Raw genomic sequence first — 23,573 nt, 5'->3', positions numbered from 1 at the left:
GCCCCAAATCACAGAGGACTGCACAAATCATTACGACTACAACATTCTAGGAAAAACCCACAAAAGGGCAAGGTAAACTCACACCCAGTGGGCAGGGAGAATTCAAATCCAGTGGGACGCCAGTGACAATGCTGACTATGAGAAACCTTGGAGAGGACCTCAGATGTGGGCAACCCCCCCCTCTAGGGGACCGAAAGCAATGGCTGTCGAGCGGGTCTAACATGATGCTGTGAAAGTTCAATCCATAGTGGCTCCAACACAGCCGCGACAGTTCAGTTCAAGCGGATCCAAGACAGCAGCGAGAGTCCCGTCCACAGGAAACCATCTTAAGCAGAGGCGGATCAGCAGCGTAGAGATATCCCCAACCGATACAGGCAAGCGGTCCATCCTGGGTCCCGACGAGCGGTCCATCCTGGGTCTCAACTCTGGACAGCCAGTACTTCATCCATGGTCATCGGACCGGACCCCCTCCACAAGGGAGGGGGGGACATAGGAGAAAGAAAAGAAGCGGCAGATCAACTGGTCTAAAAAGGAGGTATATTTAAAGGCTAGAGTATACGGATGAGTTTTAAGGTGAGATTTAAATGCTTCTACTGAGGTAGCATCTCGAACTGTTACCGGGAGGGCATTCCAGAGTACTGGAGCCCGAACGGAAAACGCTCTGTAGCCCGCAGACTTTTTTTGGGCTCTAGGAATAGGGACGGCGTGGCGCAGTGTGAGAGTGGCCGTGCGCAACCCGAGGGTCCCTGGTTCAAATCCCACCTAGTACCAACCTCGTCACGTCCGTTGTGTCCTGAGCAAGACACTTCACCCTTGCTCCTGATGGGTGCTGGTTGGCGCCTTGCATGGCAGCTCCCTCCATCAGTGTGTGAATGTGTGTGTGAATGGGTAAATGTGGAAGTAGTGTCAAAGCGCTTTGAGTACCTTGAAGGTAGAAAAGCGCTATACAAGTACAACCCATTTATCATTTAGGAATCAGTAATAAGCCGGAGAATTTTGAACGCAGATTTCTTGCCGGGACATATGGTACAATACAATCGGCAAGATAGGCTGGAGCTAGACCGTGCAGTATTTTATACGTAATTAGTAATACCTTAAAGTCATAATACGAAGGTCCTGCAGTCCTGGGTTCAATCCCAGGCCCGGGATCTTTCTGTGTGGAGTTTGCATGTTCTCCCCGTGAATGCGTGGGTTCCCTCCGGGTACTCCGGCTTCCTCCCACCTCCAAAGACATGCACCTGCGGATAGGTTGATTGGCAACACTAAATTGGCCCTAGTGTGTGAATGTGAGTGTGAATGTTGTCTGTCTAGAAGTGTTGGCCCTGCGATGAGGTGGCGACTTGTCCAGGGTGTAACCCGCCTTCTGCCCGATTGTAGCTGAGATAGGCGCCAGCGCCCCCTGCCACCCCAAACAGGGAATAAGCGGTAGAAAATGGATGGATGGATGGCATTGAAACAGGAGTTCAAAACACCTCTCTCATCCGGTAATCAAATAAATCGACAGTCGACCACGGTACGGTTGTCAGGTGCCCATCCCTCACACGCACAATATGACAAAAGCGAGCTCACGACACACAATCTGATGTGTTTCCGCAGGGAGAATATGAGCAAACAGGAGCGCCGGGGAGACGAGATAAAAGCACGTGAGAGGCAGGTTTATTTAGTGAAGAGAGCATAGCCATCTTGAAAGGGAAAGAGCAAGTGAGAGGCACAGATTGGAACAAATGGGATGTATGTGTATGCATGTCCCTGTGCGCTCGAGTAATTCCTATCACTGGAAATCAGGTCAGAAGAAAAGTGTTGCGTCTTTCTGGCAAGAAGCAAGGAAAAAGAGTGTGGAGGCGGAGACCACCGCACACTGTAACTGCACCCCGTTAATTATACATCAGGACAACACTGGAGCTGTGGTCGTGACACAATACCCTCCCGCCAAGACTTTATCTATGACATCACTCGCTTGCAGGCGTGGCGGAGGTGACAAGGAAAATGTCACGCTTCCACTTGGGAAATGTCACACGGCATTAAGGCAAGTGTGTGGAATAATTGCTTTACGCTCCCAGGCTCCCCCTGCAGTCGTCAAGTGTGACTTACATCCATACCACGGTTATAGATGCAAGGCTGCACGGATGCTAGTGCTAACACAACATATGTGCCCAGATGGTTGACCGACATAAACAACAATAATAGGTGACATTTTAGTATGGGGAAAATATTCACCATTAAATAGTTGTTTATTATCATGCAAATGAGTAACATATGTACTCTTAGTCATTATTGAGTACTTATTAATGTCTTATTCTGTTCATTATACAACCAGTAAGTCATTAACCAAGAGTCTTCCCTGAATAACCTCAGAATTATTGCTTATTAATAACCCTAACCCTTATATGTTCCCCGAGTGTCCAAATAACTTTAAATTAAAGGCCTACTGAAATGAGATTTTCTTATTTCAACGGGGATAGCAGGTCCATTCTATGTGTCATACTTAATCATTTCGCGATATTGCCATTTTTTTGCTGAAAAGATTTAGTAGGGAACATCCACGATAAAGTTTGCAACTTCCGGTGCTAAGAGAAAAGCCCTGCCTCTACCGGAAGTCGCAGGCGATGATGTCACACGTGTGGGGGGCTCCTCACATATTCACATTGATTTTAATGAGAGCCTCCAACAAAAAGTGCTATTCGGACCGAGAAAGCGCCAATTTCCCCATTAATTTGAGCGAGGATGAAAGATTCGTGTTTGAGGATATCGATAGCGACGGACTAGAAAAAATAATAATAAAAAAAAAAAAAGTAAAAAAAAAAAAATGCGATTACATTGGGACGGATTCGGATGTTTTTAGAGACATTTAATAGGATAATTCTGGGAAATCCCTTATCTGCCTATTGTGTTGCTAGTGTTTTAGTGAGTTAAATAGTACCTGGTAATCGGAGGTGTACGTCTACGGGTGTCTTGACGCTGTCACGCCAAATTTCTTCCCCCAAACAAAAACCTTCCCCCCCATTTACTTCCGGGGTCATGATTAATGCAGACGTTTTATTAACCCTATATTGTAAAAATATAACACTATATTATAAAATTACAGACGTTTTGTTAACGCTATATTATAAAAATAAAATTTAAAAAAACAATTTACAAACACAAGCTATGGGATGACGCATTTACTTCCGGGGTTACGTTTCCTCACGTTTCCTCTTAAGTCAATAACTCAGATATGGTAACACTAGCGGGCAGTAGAGAACTTCAAGTGATTTTTGGTCCAGGACGTATTTTGCTTTGTTCATTATTGAAATGTTTCTTGCCACCTTATGTTGTATATTTTTTACATGAGATTTCCAGTTCATTTTATCATCTATTATTACTCCCAAAAATTTAGTTTATTTTACCCTTTCAATGTCTACTCCATTTATTTGTATTTGTGTATGATGCTCTTTTCTACTGTTACCAAATAGCATTATTTTACTTATTCGAGAAAAAAATCGCAAATTATGTAACGTAATACATTTTCTGAGAACAAAACTGGCATTATGTGAACAATATTCAATCACAAGAAGAATGTAAATGTTACAAAATTGAAAATGTAATTCAAATACATAGTTTTGTGAGAATAGAGTTGCATAATCATATATTTTTTGATGAAATGTTTTTAAAAAAGTGCAATATTTGATAATTTGATAGAAAAAAATATTACATAAAAGTCATTAAGCGCAAGCATTTTTTTATTTATTTAAATAAACAAGTTTATCATCCTTCCATCCATCCATTTTCTTCCACTTGTCCTTTTCGGGGTCGCTGGAGCCTATCTCAGCTGCATTCGGGCGGAAAGCGGGTTACACCCTGGACAAGTCGCCACCTTATCGCAAGGCCAACACAGATGGACAGACAACATTCACACTCACATTCACACACTAGGGCCAATTTAGTGTTGCCAATCAACCTATCCCCAGGTGCATGTTTTTGGACGTGAGAGGAAGGCGGAGTACCTGGAGGGAACCCAGGTAGGCACGGAGAGAACATGCAAACTCCTAACATTATCATTCGTTAGTTGATAAATTACCATAAACGCATATCATTTGGACTTTTTTTTTCTTAATGATTTCTTCTTTTCAGTCTGGCTCCAATGATGCTTTGCAGAAAAATACTACATTGTTACTATGAAACAGGGGTCGGCAACCCAAAATGTTGAAAAAGCCATATTAGACCAAAAAAAAAAAAAAAAAAAGATCTGTCTGGAGCCGCAAAAAATTAAAAGCCTTTTATAAGTGTTATAATGAAGGCAACACATGATGTAAGTGTCTATATTAGCTAAATTAGCCTACTATCAAGCTGACGCAAATCTTTGTTGACAGAAATGTTGTATTTTATTTTGTATTCTCTCAGGATGAGATAACTCTGGGAAATTACAGGCTTAAAATGGCTAAAAGGTATAGATGAGTGTATCCAAGTTTAAGGAAATGGAAGGCGATCTTCTTCTAATAGATTTATAACAATCTTTACAAGCTGGCTAAGATTTGCTGTGGTTTGGAACAACATGGAACACAAACAACTATGAGAAATGCAGCCAATAATACATACAGATAATGTGTTATGAGTAAGGGTGTAACGGTACGTGTATTTGTATTGAACCGTTTCGGTACTCGGGTTTCTGTTCGGTTCGGAGGTATACCGAACGACACGGACATATTAAGTAGCGCACCGCACGTTGTGTAAACAATGCACACCGAGGCACCATGAATTGATTTACGTGAACCCCGACTTAAACAAGTTGAAAAACTTATTCGGGTGTTACCATTTAGTGGTCAATTGTACGGAATATGTACTGTACTGTGCAATCTACTAATAAAAGTTTCAATGAATCCAAAAAACAACAACACACGGCATGCTAGCAACGACTGGGCTAAGATAGAATGCCCACACCTCCTCTTTTCACGGGATATGTCCTCTTTGCGGAGCTTTCCAGGTGGAGTTTCTTAAATGCCTCGAATGTCTGGCATTTTAAGTTAGGGTTGCGTGTATTTTCAATGTACGTTCAGGGTTAAGAAGGGGTTAAAAACAAAAACAAAAGTGCTGCACGCAGCAACATTCGTGAGGGAGGGGCAGAGACAGAGACCGCGAGAGAGTTGTGATAAATGCGCATGCGTCGCCAGGCTCTGATTTTTATCCATAGATTTATCAAATTTAATTTTTTATTATCTATGGCAGGGGTGTCAAAAGTGTGCCCCGGAGGCCATTTGCGGCCCACAGCTAATGTTTTAAAGGCCCACGGCACATTCCAAAAATAGTATTAAAATAAACAAAAACATAAACAAAAGTCAAATGAAAAAGCTTAAAGGCTAAATGTAATTTAGAAAAAGTTGCAATGTTGACTAATAAAACAAAGCTGTTTTTTTTTCCTTTCAAACTGTCATTGCTCAAAACATAATATTAGGGGTGTAACGGTACGTGTATTTGTATTAAACCGATTCGGTACGGGGGTTTCGGTTCGGAAGTGTACCGAACGACACGGACATATTAAGTAGCGCACGTTTTGTAAACAATGCACACCGAGGCACTAGTGGTGCAATGGATCAACATTGATCCGTGATCCCTTGGGATCAATATCTTCGGTTCGGCACACACGTGATCCGCGGTCTGATTTATGAGAAGAAAAAAAAAAAAAGTTGTTCGCACAGCGTGGTAACGGCAAGCGGAGTAACGGAGGAACTTGAACGCCCCGTGCCATTTAATCTGTGTGTTTATATGTGCAGACTCCATTGTGCAAAACGAGGGTTTTAAACACATGCTGAAAGTGCTTCAGCCACATTACGACATCCCGTCGCGCACCAACTTCAACGATAAGATTGTGCCAGATTTTTATGAGCAAGAGAAGAAAAAAGTTGCGGAACTATCCCGAGCGTCATCTGTTGCGCTCACGACAGAAGGGTGGAGGTCCAGGGGAACTATGTGACCATAAACGCTCATTTCATCACAGCAGAGTGGGAGATGAGAAGACACGCCCCCTCTGCGAGAGTCACCTTGTGCAGGTACTGACACAAACAGTGGAGGAAAGGAGAAAAATCCCTTTTTATGTGGCACTGTTTTTCATCAATTATGTTAAAAAGAAGATATTATGCCTTGTGCACTTGAACTAGATGTTATATATTTTAATTTAATAATTTAAAAGTGTTACAAAACAAAACGGCAAAACTTCTGTTTATCTGTATTGTCTTTTTTCAAAAAAATTTTTGCTGATCCGGAAAAAATGATCCAATCCATGAGTTTTTGGATCCGTTGCACCCCTACGAGTCACCATGAATTGATTTAAGTGGACCCCGACTTAAAACAGGTTGAAATACTTATTCGGGTGTTAACATTTAGTGGTCAATTGTACGGAATATGTACTGTACTGTGCAATCTACTAATAAAAGTTTCAATCAATCAAAAATACAACAACACACGGCATGCTAGCAACGACTGGGCTATGATAGACTGACCATACCTCCTCTTTTCACCGGACATGTCCTCTTTTGTGGGGCTGTCCGGGTGGAGTTTCTTAAATGCCTCAAATGTCCGGCATTTTAAGTTAGGGTTGCGTGTATTTTCAATGTACGTTCAAGGTTAAGAAGGGGTTCAAAACAAGACAATTTGTGCACACAGCAGCATTCGTGAGGTAGGGACAGAGACAGACAGAGCCAGAGAGTTATGATAAACATGCATGTGTCGCCAGGATCTGATTTAAATTTTTAATATCTATAGCAGGGGTGTCAAAAGTGTGCCCCGGAGGCCATTTGCGGCACACACCTAATGTTTTAAAGGCCCATGGCACAATCTAAAAATACTATTAAATAGAACAAAAAAATAAACAAAAGTGAAATAAAAAAGCTTAAAGGCTAAACATAATTTAGAAAAAGTTGCAACGTTGTCTAATTAACAAAGCTGTTTTTTTTCTTTCAAACTGTCATTTCTCAAAACATAATATTGAATCAAAATCAATGTTATTATGAATTATTGACCTATCCACATCAAAATATTTTTGGTGGAAGATTTAGCAAATTTGTTAAATAAATAATCAAAAAATGTATATTTAGTTTTTTTCCTACTGTACTGAAAATGAAGCGAACCGTGACCTCTGAACCGAGGTACATACTGAACCAAAATGTTTGTGTACCGTTACATCTCTACATAATATTGAATCAAAATCAATGTTATTATGAATTATTGACCTATCCAAGATTCCAATTACTTCACATCAAATATTCCACTAAGAAAAATATTTTTGGTGGAAGATTTAGCAAATTTGTTAAATAAATAATCAAAAAATGTATATTTTGTTGTTTCTTACTGTACCGAAAATGAACCGAACCGTGACCTCAGAACCGAGGTACGTACCGAACCGAAATTTTTGTGTGCCGTTACACCCCTAGTTATGAGACATGCAAATATAAATTAAATACACAGAGTACATATGTAAAGGAGCTCAAATTTACCTACAAACGAGGCATAATGATGAAATATGTACATAAAGCAAGCCTAAATAGCATGTTATCATCGATTAGCTTGCAGTCATGCACTGACCAAATAGGCCAGATTAGCACTCCAACAAGTCAATAACAATCAACAAAGTTCACCTTTGTGCATTCACGCACAGTATCAAACGTTTGGTGGACAAAATGAGACAAAGAGGGAGTGGCATAAAACACGTCTTTCTGTGGCATAGTCAGAGAAAATTGTACATGTAAACAATTACGATGAGTTCAAAGATTGCTGAAATTAGTCAGACAATGGTGCTTGGCAAATACTCTCATCGGTGAAGCATGTATTACATAAACGCTGGGATTTCTAACCAGTTTGTGTCATGTTTACTCTCCTACAGAAAAAACAAAAAATATATATTTTTTCTTCATCTTTTTCCATTTCCACACATCTTCGAAAGAGGTCCAGGGAGCCACTAAGGTGGCGCTAGAGCCGTGGGTTGCCTGACCCCCCGCTACAAGACCTGCTATTAGCGCCTACAGGGCTAAACAGTATTTTAACGCACTGTCAGGCAGCAGTGATAGGCTGAGGCTACGCAAGGTGACACAAGGTCTCGACGTGAAACACTGCTGCGAGGCAAGTCGTCACGTCTCGAACAGAGCGGCGAGCAGTGGGGGCGACGGTGTGGGAGTCACTTTCTAATCATTTTTTACCTCGCTGCCGCTACAATTAGGTCATGCAGCAGAACGTGGCACTCTGCTCAAAAAAGGGAGTACATTCTTACATTCTAGCACAAAATGCGTGTTGGGGATAACATCAAACTCAACATTGTGGCCGTGCTACCGACACCATGCTATGCATTGCACATACCAATGCCGGTCTTTAACTTCTAATCGACTCAAATATCTCATTACTTTGTGCTGCTGAAGAGCCCCAATTATGGCAGAGGCAAAAGGCTGGTGAGAAGGTTTTGCAGCGTAATGCATTAAACATGATAAGGGATCTCTTTGGATTAATTATTCATCTTATTTACACAAATATTTATTCCTCATCATAACATTTTGAATACTATTTGCATAGATTAGAAGTAGACCAGTTACAGAACGTGTGCACTGCAAACAGGGAACAGGGATGTATATTTGCATCAAAACAGCAAATATACAATGGGATCTCATTGGCTGAATCCCTGTGAAACGCTTATAAACATACTACTTGACGCCACCGAAGAATGCTAATGGGAAAGGAGTAAAAATGTGACGATAGCCATAGAACCAGAAATGGAACTCATACTTCAATTTGATCAAATTTGGATCCCCACCGATCAGAGGTCGGTAGTAACGCGCTACATTTACTCCGTTACATCTACTTGAGTAACTTTTGGGATAAATTGTACTTCTAAGAGTAGTTTTAATGCAACATACTTTTACTTGAGTATATTTATAGAGAAGAAACGCTACTTTTACTCCGCTCCATTTATCTACATTCAGCTCGCTACTCGCTACTGATTTTTATCGATCTGTTAATGCACGCTTTGTTTGTTTTGGTTTGTCAGGCAGTCCTTCAAAGTAGGATCTATCACATGCCTGCGTTTCACCAATCAAATGCAGTCACTGGTGACTTTGACTCCGTTTCACCAATCACACAGAGCCAAGAAGTCACATGATTAACTGCACACTTTTTTTTTCATTATTTATAAACCTTTATTTATAAATTTCAACATTTACAAACAGTTGAAAATAATAATCAAAGTAAGTACAAAAACAGTATAAAAACCGTACAAAACAGCGCCAGAGGGTTGTAAATTAAAAGTAACTAAAATAGAATGCAATATATACATATATATATATATATAAACAAAGTGCGAAGCCATAGGCACCCTCAATCTCAGTAAATAACTTAAATTTAGAACACAGCATCATCGTTTTCACAGCTTTTTGGTTGTTAGAGGTAGAGTGTTTTAATGTAGAGTTCTAAATCTTTTGTAAAGGCACAAAAAACAGGTCGGGTATTGAGAAATTTACATTTATGAATATAAAACTTAGCCAATAGTATAATTAGGTTGCAAAGGTCAAATTCATTTTCAAATTTTTTTTCAATAGTGTAAATCCAAATATATATTATTTAATATATATTTTTGTTTTAGTTGCTTAAGAGATATTCCTGGCTCTGTATTTGTTTATTGCTATTTCTATGTTTTTGTGCATTACTTGTTGCCGTAATCATTAAACGAGCAGGTTACTCATCAGTTACTCAGTACTTGAGTAGTTTTTTCACAACATACTTTTTACTTTTACTCAAGTAAATATTTGGGTGACTACTCCCTACTTTTACTTGAGTAATACATATCTAAAGTAACAGTAATCTTACTTCAGTACAATTTCTGGCTACTCTACCCACCTCTCAGTCGTGGTCAAAAGTTTACATACACTTGTAAAGAATGTCACGGCCGTCTTGAGTTTCCAATAATTTTTACAACTCTTATTTTTTTGTGATACAGTGATTGGAGCACATACTTTTTTGTCACCAAAACATTCATGCTGGGTATTGTGACCAAAGAGCTCAATTTTTGTTTCATCTGACATCACATGGACAAAGATAAGACCTTCTGGACAGATGAAACGAAAAATTTAGCTGTTTGGGCACAATACCAAGCAATATGTTTGGAGGAGAAAAGATGAGGCCTTTAATCTCAGGAACACCATCCCTACGGTCAAGCATGGTGGTGGTAGTATTATGCTCTGGGCCTGTTTTGCTGTCAATGGAACTGGTGCTTTACAGTGAGTAAATGGGACAATGAAAAAGGAGGATTACATCCAAATTCTTCAGGACAACCTAAAATCATCAGCCGGGAGGTTGGGTCTTCGGCACAGTTGGGTGTTCCAACAGGACAATGACCCTGAACACACATTATAAGTTGTAAAGGAATAGCTAAATCAGGCTAGAATTAAGGTTTTAGAATGGCCTTCCCAAGGTCCTGACTTAAACGTGTGGACAATGCTGAAGAAACAAGTCCATGTCAGAAAACAAACACATTTAGCTTTCGTAGAACTTGGCTCCACTGTAACCACGGTGGGAGACAAGGAAAGACCGGTGTGTTGTTTCCTTCAATGTTAATATACTTACAATTGTATGCACAGGTATAGTTACAACAATTTTATAGACAAATTATACTATTTATAGTGTCAGTGGAGGGTGTGTTTGGGGGTGGGGCGTAACATGATTTCTTCTTCCTAGGGGGAGCGAAACAGAAAATAATTGAGAAGCACTGCCATAATGGGACATTTGGCTTTGTAATCATGTTTTAGTGTCGTTTTTTTTTCTCCATCATTTCCTATGGGAAAAGCGGATTCTAAATTGCATTAAAAAGCATTGTGTGTCCCAATAAGAGACTTCCTTTCTTAAGTCACAACGATCGAGAGCTGCAGTCAGGCACAACGAGGGCAGCAACACTTTTTGCCTTTTGACTATTTTCTGGCACGGCAACAACGATAAAATGCTCAAACGCTGCCGCACGCTGACAAACCACAAAGTGAATTTGTGAGCAAGCCAACACACACACACACACACACACACTTAGATCCAAACCTTATCATCATTCAGCTTAAAGTCACCCTGCTGTGCTCACAGCTGCCAAGATAAAAGAAGCCATGTTCCTACAGATACTGTACCTACTCTGTATTCCATCCATCCATTTTATACTGCTTGTCCTTCTCGGGGCTGCGGGGGTTGCTGGAGCCTATCCCAGCTGCACTTGAGCGGAAGGCGGAGTACACCCTGGACAAGTTTACGTCTCAACACAGGGCCAACACAGATAGACATTCACACTCACTTTCAGACACTAGGGTTCATGTCTTTGGAGGTTGGAAGAAGACGGAGTACATGGAGGGAACCCATGCAGTCATGGGGAGAACATGCAAACTCCACACAAAGATCCAGAGCCCAGGATCGAACCCAGGACCTTCGTAATGTGAGACACACACCGTGCTGCCCACCTGTTGTGTATTCTGTATTCTGGACACTTAATGACAATCAAAGATATATCGTGAGAACAACCCTCAATCGGCAAACGTTTCAATTAAATCTTCTCAAGTGATACAACAATATCATAGAAATTAGGCCCGGGCAATATATCGATTTTATAGATAAATATGACATTTTTGTTGCAGACGATTTAAAAAGAAGTCCAACCATCCATCCATTTTCTACCGCTTATTCCCTTTTGGGGTCGCGGGCATATGTAGTAATTTGGCCAGAAATGGTACTGCAATCACGGTCAATATTATGTCGTGCCCCCCCACTCTCCATGACTGAGGTTGCCAGATACACAGCCGAATTGGAATCCCACTCCACTGTACAAATGTACATATACACATACATGTACATATACATTCATTGAAAAAACATGCAAATACACATTCTGTATATATATACACATACATACATACATACATACACTCATGCACATAATCACGTTTCATCAAACATATATCAACGTTGTTGTCCTAGGGGAAACTGGCTAACACATGGCACACTGACAACGCGTAACCTATTGTTACTATAACAATCTACAAGGTTAATATAGGTTGCTTCTCTTTCTTCCCCTCCATTTTTTCGTTTTTTTTTTTTTTTATCTGTAGCTATCATTACATTTATGTATTGTAGCATTTGAACAACTGTTTTGTTGATAATAGAGGTAATTTATTGGTATTTTTCATTATCAATAGCACTATTTCTATTGGTATTTGTAATGCTCCATTTGTAGTGAAAAATGGTCATTGACATTTCTGTATTATTATTTATTTCACTAACTGCTTCTTTGCTGGCACTTTTACCATCATATTTGTACATATTGTATGTGTTGGTGTTGCTCTTTTGTTCTTGTTGTTTTTGTTATTGTTGTGCTTGCTGTTGTTGTTTTTGTCTCTCTGTCTAACCGCCCTCTTGTCCCCACAATTCCCCCCTCTGTCTTCCTTTTTTCCTCTTTATATCCTCTCCTGCTCCGGCCGGCTGCACCAAATGATAATATAAATACATTTAATAAAGTCAAATACATATAAGGCAACAAGAGAAGTATGCTACACTTCTCTTTTGTAAAGTAAATTTGAACAGCCGATATGGGCATCTACAACTATATGATTTGCCTGAGAAGCTACACAGGAAAAAAAATTAATCCCACTCCAAAGACCTTCAAATGGCAATCGACGAGTCCTACGCTGTAGGTTTCTCTTGTTTATGCTTCTTGCAAGATGGTTTACAAAGTAATTATTCCACATTTTACTGATGGGACAGATTGTTGGCATTACCCTACTAAAATGTCTAGTTTGACCGCATGGACCACCATCGAAATAATTATATATACATACATTAATATATTATATATCGCATAGGCCTACTTTGATGGCAAGCCACGGCCAACAGTAAAAATACCACCACATTTTGTTCAGCATAACCCTATGTTTTATCCAACCTGACGCACTGCATTCTCTTCCATGTACGCACATCACCATCTTTCAGTGCAGAGTACAATTCTATGAGCCTACACAAAAACAACGTTACGCATAAATCATATAGCCTACTACCAAATTGAGCTGTATCTTATTGTATGCATGCGTGTTCGAAATAAACTCAAACACAACTCAACCATGTCAATACTCAAAGTAGAAAATCATGACATGTAATGCATTATATTGTGCCACGCAAATACCATCCCATATGTGCCTGATGCAGAAACCGCAATTAACCGTGCTAATGTTGGAACACATTTCCTCAGCGTATCAGCATATTGAAAAGGAAATAGGCACTGACACTACCCATATCCACATAGGTTTTATTTGTCGAAAAAATATTTCGCCTTATCAGTTGGATGACACATCGACATGTAGGCTAACGTAGGCTAGAACATACAAGGTCAGAGACTGTATTGGACAATATAGTTTACATACGAAATATCCATTTCCATTTACTACATATAATAAGAAAACCTAAATGCCGGACTTGCCTATCAAGGAAATTAACAAGTTTGGCTTCCTATTGAAAAAAATCTGCTCAGCCGTCAATCCTCTCCACATTTCATTGATACAAATCTTCCTTTTGTTTCTGGCTTTGTCATGAATAAGTTGAGAATCGTAACGAGGCCTTATATATTTGCTAAGGTCTGACATGTTTAGTAACTTCACCAGTGGCAGTAGCTCCACAAAGATGACGATGCGTAACTGGCAACCTGGATGTGACACACTCACTCACTTTCTGGTCAAACGGTGGAGGGCGGGGCATCAAATTGAAAACAATAATATTTTGGGGCCGTAAATCAGATTTTGAAAGGAGCATATCCCAGCTGAACTACCATTATCAGTTATGAAGGTATTCGAAAAGAACATTATTTCTTACTGCGATGAGGTGGCGACCAGTCCAGGGTGTACGACACCTTCCGCCCGATTGTAGCTGAGATAGGCACCAGCGACCCCAAAGGGAATACGCGGTAGAAAATGGATTGATTGCATTTTTTATTAATGCCTTTTGACATATCAGGGCCATTTAATGACTTGACATGAAATTATTACATATGGCACCTTTAAAAAATTACTTTCATTTAATATTTTTCTACTCTTGCGCCGGGAGTTCCTGTAGTCAAGCAAAACATGGCTAATACTAAAGCTGACAAAAGCGAGACATTTTTTCCCAAAAGTGTTGTCAGTAGTTTCAATTAGCAGGAATAGGCTGCACTCAGCAAACTTATTCCAGAATCTGCAACCAAAGTTTGCAGTCGAGTGCGGGAAATGCACTTTTTTCTGAGGCGAACAAGACCACAACAACAACCAACTCTGTTGAAAAGGCAGCTTTCTGTGGTGGAATCCTTTACAGCAGGTATGTATGATGATACCATGTATGATGAGAAAGAAGCATAGTTGAGAACGATCACTAAAGCAGTCGCTCTGCAAACCGCCAAATGTGTGAATACAAAAGCCTGCTTTTATCCACTTATTGAAAGTACTATAGTCTTCTCAGGTGTTTACTTATTTGTTTGCATACAGTGTTTATTGTGTAATACTACATTTCTATTTACAGAAGTATTTTATTCAAGACAGACATTTTAGGTTTACACTTTATTAACCTCAATGGTGAAGGATAATTATTTATTTGCATGCAATGTGCAATGCTACATTTTTGTTAACACAAGTAATTTGTTCCAAAACAGAAGTATTTCCTCGTAGAGAAAGTTCTTAATTTAGTTCTTTGAAAAGTATTCCGTACAAAGTACAATTTATAGTTGGTCCAAAAACATTTTGTAAATAATAGTTTTGCTAAGAGTACAATTTCATTTCAAACAATTAGTTTTTGATCAAACAAAAGGAAAACTTGTTTTGAATTGTCTATGTCATTAGTATTCATTGGTTTCTTTAACAGGTATGGTAAAAAAAATGCAAACAAATCATTAATCAAATTTTTTGTACAAATAAAAATCTGAGATTGTATTTTTAGGCCACCCAGGCCTAATAGAAACTAAATTTGAATGTATACTTCAGTCAGAGGAGTCAGAGTACAGCATGTATGGCAGAATATATATAATATCCACAGACTATTAAATAGCTGGTAATACAAGTGAGCAGCAAGATCATTCTGCCCGGCCTACAGTTAAGCATGGTGGTGGTAGTTTTAATTGTGTAAGGCTGCACGAGTGCCACGGATAACAGGGTGCTGTGGTTAATTTTGTAGAAACATGAATTTTAACACGCACTAACATTTTGAAGATCGAAAATAATGAGCTGGGAAATGTTGAACACTCCTTCAACTTCTTTCCTTCCACTAAAATTGGGTTCAGGCCTGGAGAAGACCTAAATGTTGGCATTCATGTTTCCTATCACAGTGTCAGCAGCACTCATGCAGCTGAGCCAAGTCAAAAATGTGAGAATAAAAAGGTGTAATACTACAAGAAACACTACATAAAAATGGAAGTGGAGATAAATTCTTAATCTTAGCCTTCTTCATATGATGCATTATTTTGTGGGCGGTCTTATTTACATGCCTCCACTTCGACAGCATCTTCTCCCCACCATCTTTTTTGTAGTTTTCAGCCCTTCCATCACGAGTCTACTTACAGCTTATGGTCCAACTATACGCTACTTTGTATTAGAAATGGCAACAGCTGAGGATACATGTGCATGTACGAGCCAGTCTGCCCCACAGCAAGATGATGGAGGAAAAAGAAGCTTATTAAATACAGTGTTGGACTACAATTGTACGCATGAAGCACTTTGGGTAAATTAATACCATATATGGATAGTGGATGGATGGATGGATGGATGGATAAGCCGTTGACGTCAGAGCGGGTCAAAAAACATCATAGGACAGAGCAAATTCCAAACCGCAAGTTTAGAGGAAATATGAAAGATAGTAAGACTGCTTAATTAATATCCCAGTCAAAAGACGCACATAACTAAGAAATGAAGTGAAAGGGAAGGACAGTGCTGAGAAGAAGCAAATGATCCATCCATCCATCCATTTTTTACCACTTATTCCCTTTAGGGTTGCGGGGGGCGCTGGTGCCTATCTCAGTTACAATCGGGCGGAAAGCGAGGTACACCCCGGACAAGTCGCCACCTTATCGCAAGAAGCAAATGATATTCATTGAATTAAAGATTTGATCAAAAACACGACCTAAATAATGGACATAAATCCATGAAATAATGGAGAAGGACATTATAATGACATTCTTTGAAAAAACTACTGTAGTCTTTAGTAGTACATTCTATTGTATTGGTTTTAAACAATATTTCTTATCTAAAAGTTTATCACATGTAAAAATTGTGCCGTTTTGGGGGCCAAGCACTAAATTGTTGATTTCAATTCAGTGTTAGAGTAAAAATCTCTGTTACAAAACCAAATAAGAGAGACAGCGCTGAATTTAAAACACTCTTAAGTTGAGGTATCACTGAATTGTTAAAATTGTTCACACATAAGTGTTGATTTTCTTGGCGTCTAAAATCTTCACTGGGTTTCTATTCTGATTATAATTGTGGCACAAAAACATTCAATGATTTTGAAAAATGTCAAATAGAGCGTGTCAGTATCGACAACACCGACTCTATATTTACTTGGTATTACACTAATACCAAAATTTGCAGTCTTGCCCAACCCTACTGGGCATGGATTTATGCATCTTATATCTAAACGTTGATCCTTTCATCCCCAGTGTAATCCCCTTCCTCATTCAGGGTGCCGGCCAAAAGAGAGAGAGGAGGGAGAAAAAGAAGAAAAAAAAAAAAAAGAAAAAAAAAAAAAAGAGTGCCCGCCCAGCCTTCCTACTTTGTCCCCAGAGGGTCAGCGCAGGTCAACTGGGTCATTAATCATGCCGCCCGATGAATAGCAGGGACTTTTACCAGTGAAGTCTTTTTGCGGGCTGGCATGCAGGGACAAGGGTGCGTGGTTAGGGGTTTTGATCGTCACGAGGAGAAGTTACGGCTAACTAATCAAAAAAAAAAAAATAAATAAAAACTTGGCAACACTTTAGTATGGGGAACATATAAGTAACAAACACTTAATTAAGAGTTATTTGGACACTAGGGTGGGGGTTGGCAACCCGTGGCTGTAGAGACGCACGCAGCTCTTTAGCGCTGGCCTAGTGGCTTTCTGGAGCTTTTTCAAAAATGTATAAAAAATTGAAAAAAAAAACAAAACAATTTATTTTAATATGGTTTCTGTAGGAGGACAAACATGACACAAACCTCCCTAATTATTAGAAAGCACACTGTTTACATTAAACATGATTCGAGTTTTTGGCCAGCGCCGTTTTGTCCTACTAATTTTAGCGGTCCTTGAACGCACCGTGGTTTGTTAACATGTGCAACTTTCTCAGACTTTCTAGGACGTGTTTTATGCCACATCTTTTTCTCATTTTGTCCATCAAACTTTTAACGTTGTGCGTAAATGCACAAAGGTGAGTTTTGTTGATGTTATTGACTTGTGTGGAGTGCTAATCAGACATATTTGGTCCCTGCATGACTGCAAGCTAATCGATGCTACCATGATATTTAGGCTAGCTATATGTACACATTGCATCATTATACCTCATTTGTAGCTATATTTGAGCTCATTTAGTTTCCTTTAGGGCTTCACGGTGGAAGAGGGGTTAGTGCGTCTGCCTCACAATATGAAGGTCCTGCAGTCCTGGGTTCAAATCCAGGCTCGGGATCTTTCTGTGTGGAGTTTGCATGTTCTCCCCGTGACTGTGTGGGTTCCCTCCGGGTACTCCGGCTTCCTCCCACTTCCAAAGACATGCACCTGGGGATAGGTTGATTGGCAACACTAAATTGGCCCTAGTGTGTGAATGTGAGTGTGAATGTTGTCTGTCTGTCTATCTGTGTTGGCCCTGCGATGAGGTGGCGACTTGTCCAGGGTGTACCCCACCTTCCGCCCGATTTTAGCTGAGATAGGCGCCAGCGCCCCCCGCGACCCCAAAAGGGAATAAGCGGTAGAAACTGGATGGATGGATAGTTTCCTTTAAAGGCCTACTGAAACCCACTACTACCGACCATGCAGTCTGATAGTTTATATATCAATGATGAAATATTAACATTGCAACACATGCAGATACGGCCTTTTTAGTTTACTAAATTGCAATTTTAAATTTCCCGCTAGTTTCTTGTTGAAAACGTCGCGGAATGATGACGCGTACGCATGACGTCACGGACTGTCAGGAAATATTAGCGCTGCACCACTTGCGGCTAAAAGTCGTCTGCTTTAACCGCATAATTACACAGTATTTTAGACATCTGTGTTGCTGAATCTTTTGCAATTTTTTAATTTAATAATGGAGACTATAAAGAACAATGCTGTTGGTGGAAAACGGTGGATTGCAGCTGTCTTTAGCACCGAGACACAGCCGGTGTTTCTTTGTTTGTTGTGAAGCAGAGCGGTCAAGCGAACATGTTTTCTCTACGTCAACCAGCATGTTTTTGGATGGGGAAATTGTGATATATATCTTACCGGAAATATGAGTGGATTATTCGTCGTCCTGCAGTAGCTGTTTAAAAGACAGCTGTGAGCTTGGCTCCTCGGCTTCTCTCTGAGACACTGCGTGTTCACCGCAGCCATCCGACCTTGAGATATGTCTTTACAATCTTTAAAATCTCACTAAAACCCTATTAATTCAATAAGTAAATGAGTCTAATTACATCTGAAACGCTCACACTTTTTTTTTTTTCTAGTCCTTCACTATCAATATCTTAATCCACAAATCTTTCATCCTCGCTCAAATTAAGGGGGGAATTGTCGCTTTCTCGGTCCGAATTGCTCTTAGTGCTGGTGGCTCCCATTATAAACAATGTGAATGTTTGAGGAGCCCTGCAACCCGTGACGTCAAGCACACATACTTCCGGTAAAGGCAGGGTTTTTTGTATTAGCGACCAAAAGTTGCGAACTTTATCATCGATGTTCTCTACTAAATCCTTTCAGCAAAAATATGGCAATATCGCAAAATGATCAAGTATGACACATAGAATGGACCTGTTATTCCCGTTTAAATAAGAAAATCTCATTTCAGTACGCCTTTAAGTCCTCTTAATTCAATTTATATCTCATGACACACTATCTGTATGTAATATGGCTTTTAAATTTGTTTTGCGGCTCCAGAAAGATTAGTTCTTGTATTTTTGGTCCAATATGGCTCTGTCAACATTTTGGGTTGCCGACCCCTGCACTAGGGGAACATATTGTAAGTAACAAAGACTTAATTTGGAGTTATTTGGTTAGGTTTAGGGCCACGCAGAATAAGACCTTAGTAAGCACTTAATAATGACTAATTAAGAGCCAATATGTTACTAATTTGGCTGTTAATAAGCAACTAATTAATGGTGAATAAGTTCCCCATACCAAAGTGTTCCCAAAAACTTTACTGTAAAGCAAAGCAGCTGTGAGGACGACACAAGTTGTGAAAATAATCATTGCTGGACACAATTTTGCACGCTCAGCTGTTCTTTCCCAAGCCACACATTCTTCCGACATCGAAACAATATATTTAGATCCTGCCATCACATCTGATTTTCCTTCCGTTGCCCTCGCATACACACACACACACACACACACACACACGCACACACACAGATGCCTCACGTGTTATTGAAGAAGAATGTCAACATGGAAGGACACATGCGCTCGCCTCCGTCTAGCCCGTTAAGAGGAAAAAGGCTTACCGACGAGGGTCTGTCCACCAGAGACGTCGGAGAACCAAGGCGGGCGAGATGGAGACCAACGGAGACCCAGCGACAGCCGCCTCCCCTTGCTACCGAATCAATTTCACACTTCGCCGTGATGTCATTCATTCAAGCTTCCCCCCCGCTGTAACCATGGCAACACCACCGCTTGGATTATTCTCTCCGTTTTCTTTGTCCCTTTCCCCCTAGACCCCATCTAAGAGGTACAGTTAGACCCCCCCCCCCTTCACCGACCACACCACCGTCCCCTTCCCATAAAAGTAGGAGTGGCACAGACACAGGAGGATCCGCCGCAACACTCCAGCGCACTTTTGTCGAGACAAGTGTCTAAACTAAAGACAACTGGCGGACGGAGAATGTATCTTGTTTCGACACGAGCCCAGCTGTCGAATTTATACAAAAGCCAACAGATGGGTTTGTCTGCCCGGTATGCAGACACGAGCCCGAAAAGAAAAAAAAACAAAAACGAAGCATTAATAATTAACGAGCGCCGCTGTCGTATGTTGACCTTGGCAAAGGGGAAGGTAAACCCGGCGAACACTGTATTCAATTACGAGCTGCCTTGTTCAGAAATCTTGCAAGCATTCTCCTGCAATAATGAGAGCAGGAGTGGCACACTGATCGCCCCTCAGAGAAGTTTTATACAGACGGGGCATCTCTATACTCACAGAAGGAAACATTTCCTGGAGCAAAGTTTATGTTGTTTTGCTTCACCTCAGTAACTAAAAACCTATTAAATTGGTCTTTAAAAGAAGTTAGCGTTGCAGATTTTAAATGTTTTCTTTGTTTTCCTCAAGCTGCTGCACCACTCTGACTGGCGCATCAAATATTTTATTTTTATTTTTTTAATTCTGATATTATTATATATAAATTATGATCCATCCATCCGTTTTTTACCGCTTGTCCTGTTCGGGGTTACGGGGGTGCTGGAGCCTATCTCAGCTGCATTCCGGCGGAAGGCGGAGTACACACTGGACAAGTCGCAGTTTCATCGAAAGGCCAACACAGAAAGACAGACAACATTCACACTCACATTCACACACTAGGGCCAAGTTAGTGTTGCCAATCAACCTATCCCCAGGTGCATGTCTTTGGAGATGGAAGGAAGCCGGAGTACCCGGAGGGAACCCACGCAGTCACGGGGAGAACATGCAAACTCCACACAGAACGATCCGGAGCCCGGGATTGAACTCTGGACTACTCAGGACCTTTGTATTGTGAGGCACATGCACTAACCCCTGTTCCACCATGTTGCCCCATAAATTATGATGTAATTTATAAATTAGAGTTTAAGTTTACAAATGCAATAGCATTGTAATATAATGACTAAATAAGTCACAGCCTTAAAAACAATTTTAAGTTGCAATATTGAGGAATTTTTTATTTTTTTCAATAGGTCAAAAATAATGAGTTATTTTGTGTGATCCATCCATCCATTTTTTACCACTTATTCCCTTTTTTGGGGTTGCTGGTGCCTATCTCAGCTACAATCGGACGGAAGGCGCCTTAAACCCCGGACAAGTCCCCGCCTCATCGCACTGCCAACACAAATAGACAACATTCACACTCACATTCACACACTAGGGCCAATTTAGTGCTGCCAATCAAACTATCCCCAGGTGCATGTCTTTGGAGGTGGGAGGAAGCCGGAGTACCCGCAGATATCCCACGCAGTCACGGGGAGAACATGCAAACTCCACACAGAAAGACCCCGAGCCCGGGATTGAACTCGGGACTACTCAGGACCTTCGTATTGTGAGACAGATGCACTCACCCCTGTCCCACCGTGCTGCACCATAAATTATGATGTAATTTATAAATTACAGTTTAATTTTACAAATGCAATAGCATTGTAATATACTGACTAAATAGGTCAAAGCCTTAAAAACAAATTTAAGTTGTGATTTTGAGTAATTTTTAATACGTCAAAAATAATGAGTTATTGTGTGTGATTGTTTAACAAAAACAATTGCGTTCATTATAGACTGTATATAAGCAGATTTATTCTGACTGTAGATATTCCTTCACCATAACTGTGGATGGTTACCGGAGAGGCGGCAAGGGTCAGTGATCAGATCACTGCATACATCGTGCAATTATGATTCTGACTGCTCTGCACTGGATTCCAATTATTGGGGCGGTTTTTTTAAACTTAATCAAAATTGTGCAAACTAGTAATAACCTGTGTTTAATGTTATTATTTTTATTTTTTGTCCTGTCCAGCTACTCAGGTAAATCAACTATATGATTTATATGTAGATGCCCATATCGGCTGTACTTTACAAAAGAGAAGTGTGGGATACTTCTCTTGTTGCCTTATTTGTATTTGACTTTATTAAATGGATTTATATCATTATTTGGTGCAGCCGCGCTGGAGCAGGAGGGGATTGACGGAGGGGAAAAAAAGGAAGACGGAGGGGGAAATTGCAGGGACAAGAGGGGGATAAGACAGAGAGACAACAACAGCTAACACAACAATAACAACAACAGAACAACATCAGCAAATAGGATATGTACAAATATGATGGTAAAAGTGATAGCAAAGAAGCAGTTAGTGAAACAAATAATACAGAAATGACTATGAACATTATTACACTACAAATGGAGCAAAACAAATATAGAAATGTCACTATTGATTATGAAGAATAACCTCCATTATCAACAATACAACACAAGGGGCATCACATTTCTGCCTACCGTGTTGTAGCCTAATGGTCCCCAAAGACCTTCTAATGGGGAACCGCACTTTTTTGGGAATGATGCCTATCGTTCACAATCATCGTTCACAATCATCATGAGGGACAAGAATAAAGTGTTTTGTTTTTTTTAAAGAATTTTAAAGATGTTAAAAAATGATTGCAAAATGCGTCTAATGGGAGTCACCATTGTAGCCTTAAAAGTCCTCAAAAAACACTTAAAAACCCTCCATCGACGTTATGTACACACTGCAAGTCTATACTGTATATAATGTAGTAACGGACACAGTAATGTTAAATTCCCAACGATAGTCACACACACAAGGTGTGGCGAAATTTCACCCATCCCCACGTTCACCCCCTGGGAGGTGAGGGGAGCAGTGAGCAGCGGTGGCCAGGCACAGGAATCATTTTGGTGATTTAACCCCCAAATCCAACCCTTGATGTTGAGTGCCAAGCAGGGAGGTAATGGGTCCTGTTTTTATAGTCTTCAGTATGACTCGGCCGGGGTTTGAACTCACGACCTTCCAGTCCCAGGACGGACACTCCAACCCATATTTGCCAACCTTCCCGATTTTCCCGGGTGACTCCTGAATTTCAGTGCCACTCCCGAAATGCTACTGGGGCAACCATTCTGCCGAATTTCTCCCGATTTTCACTCGGACAACAGGCTGTAGCGTCCTCTACAGCCTGTTGTGACATCCGCTTTTCATATCATACAAACAGCATGACAGCCTAGTAACATAATATATGCGGCTTTTACACACACACACATAAGTGAATGCAACGCATACTTGATCAACAGCCATACAGGTCAGACTGAGGGTGGACGTATAAACAACTTTAACACTGTTACAAATATGTGGGCTTTACCAAGGATGTCATTGTGGTTTGTGCAGCCCTTTGAGACACTAGTGATTTAGGGATATATAAATAATCATTGATTGATTGATTGAAATATGCGCCACACTGTAAACCCACACCAAACAAGAATGACAAACATATTTCGGGAGAACATCTTAACCAAAACAAGACATAAACACAAAAGAACAAATACTCAGAACCCCTTGCAGCACTAACTCTTCCGGGATGCCACAATATACACCCCCGCTACCACCAAACCCCGCCCACAAAAAAAAAGCTTTTATCCTCTTGTCCCTCATATTGATTATGAACGATAGGCAAAATGAAGTATAAATTGCAGTACCCCTTTAGG

General features: G+C 40.4%; 1 protein-coding gene across 5 annotated transcripts in view; it reads right to left on the bottom strand.

Annotated features, from left to right (window-relative positions):
* myo16 (myosin XVI) overlaps positions 1-23,573 on the bottom strand; it is a 351,216-nt gene that overhangs the window by 302,979 nt on the left and 24,664 nt on the right. The window contains exon 1 of one of the 5 annotated variants that reach the window (XM_061879194.1): positions 19,641-19,813. The exons of the other annotated variants lie outside the window; for them this stretch is intronic. The gene's annotated coding sequence lies outside the window, so the exon portion shown is untranslated. Of the gene's footprint in view, positions 1-19,640; positions 19,814-23,573 lie in introns of those variants that run through there. 5 annotated transcript variants of the gene reach the window in all.

Source organism: Nerophis ophidion, linkage group LG19 (assembly GCF_033978795.1).
Source record: "Nerophis ophidion isolate RoL-2023_Sa linkage group LG19, RoL_Noph_v1.0, whole genome shotgun sequence".
Classification (NCBI taxonomy): domain Eukaryota; kingdom Metazoa; phylum Chordata; class Actinopteri; order Syngnathiformes; family Syngnathidae; genus Nerophis; species Nerophis ophidion.
The sequence above is the reverse complement of the archived record's forward strand: the minus strand, read 5'-3'. Positions and strand labels throughout refer to the sequence as shown.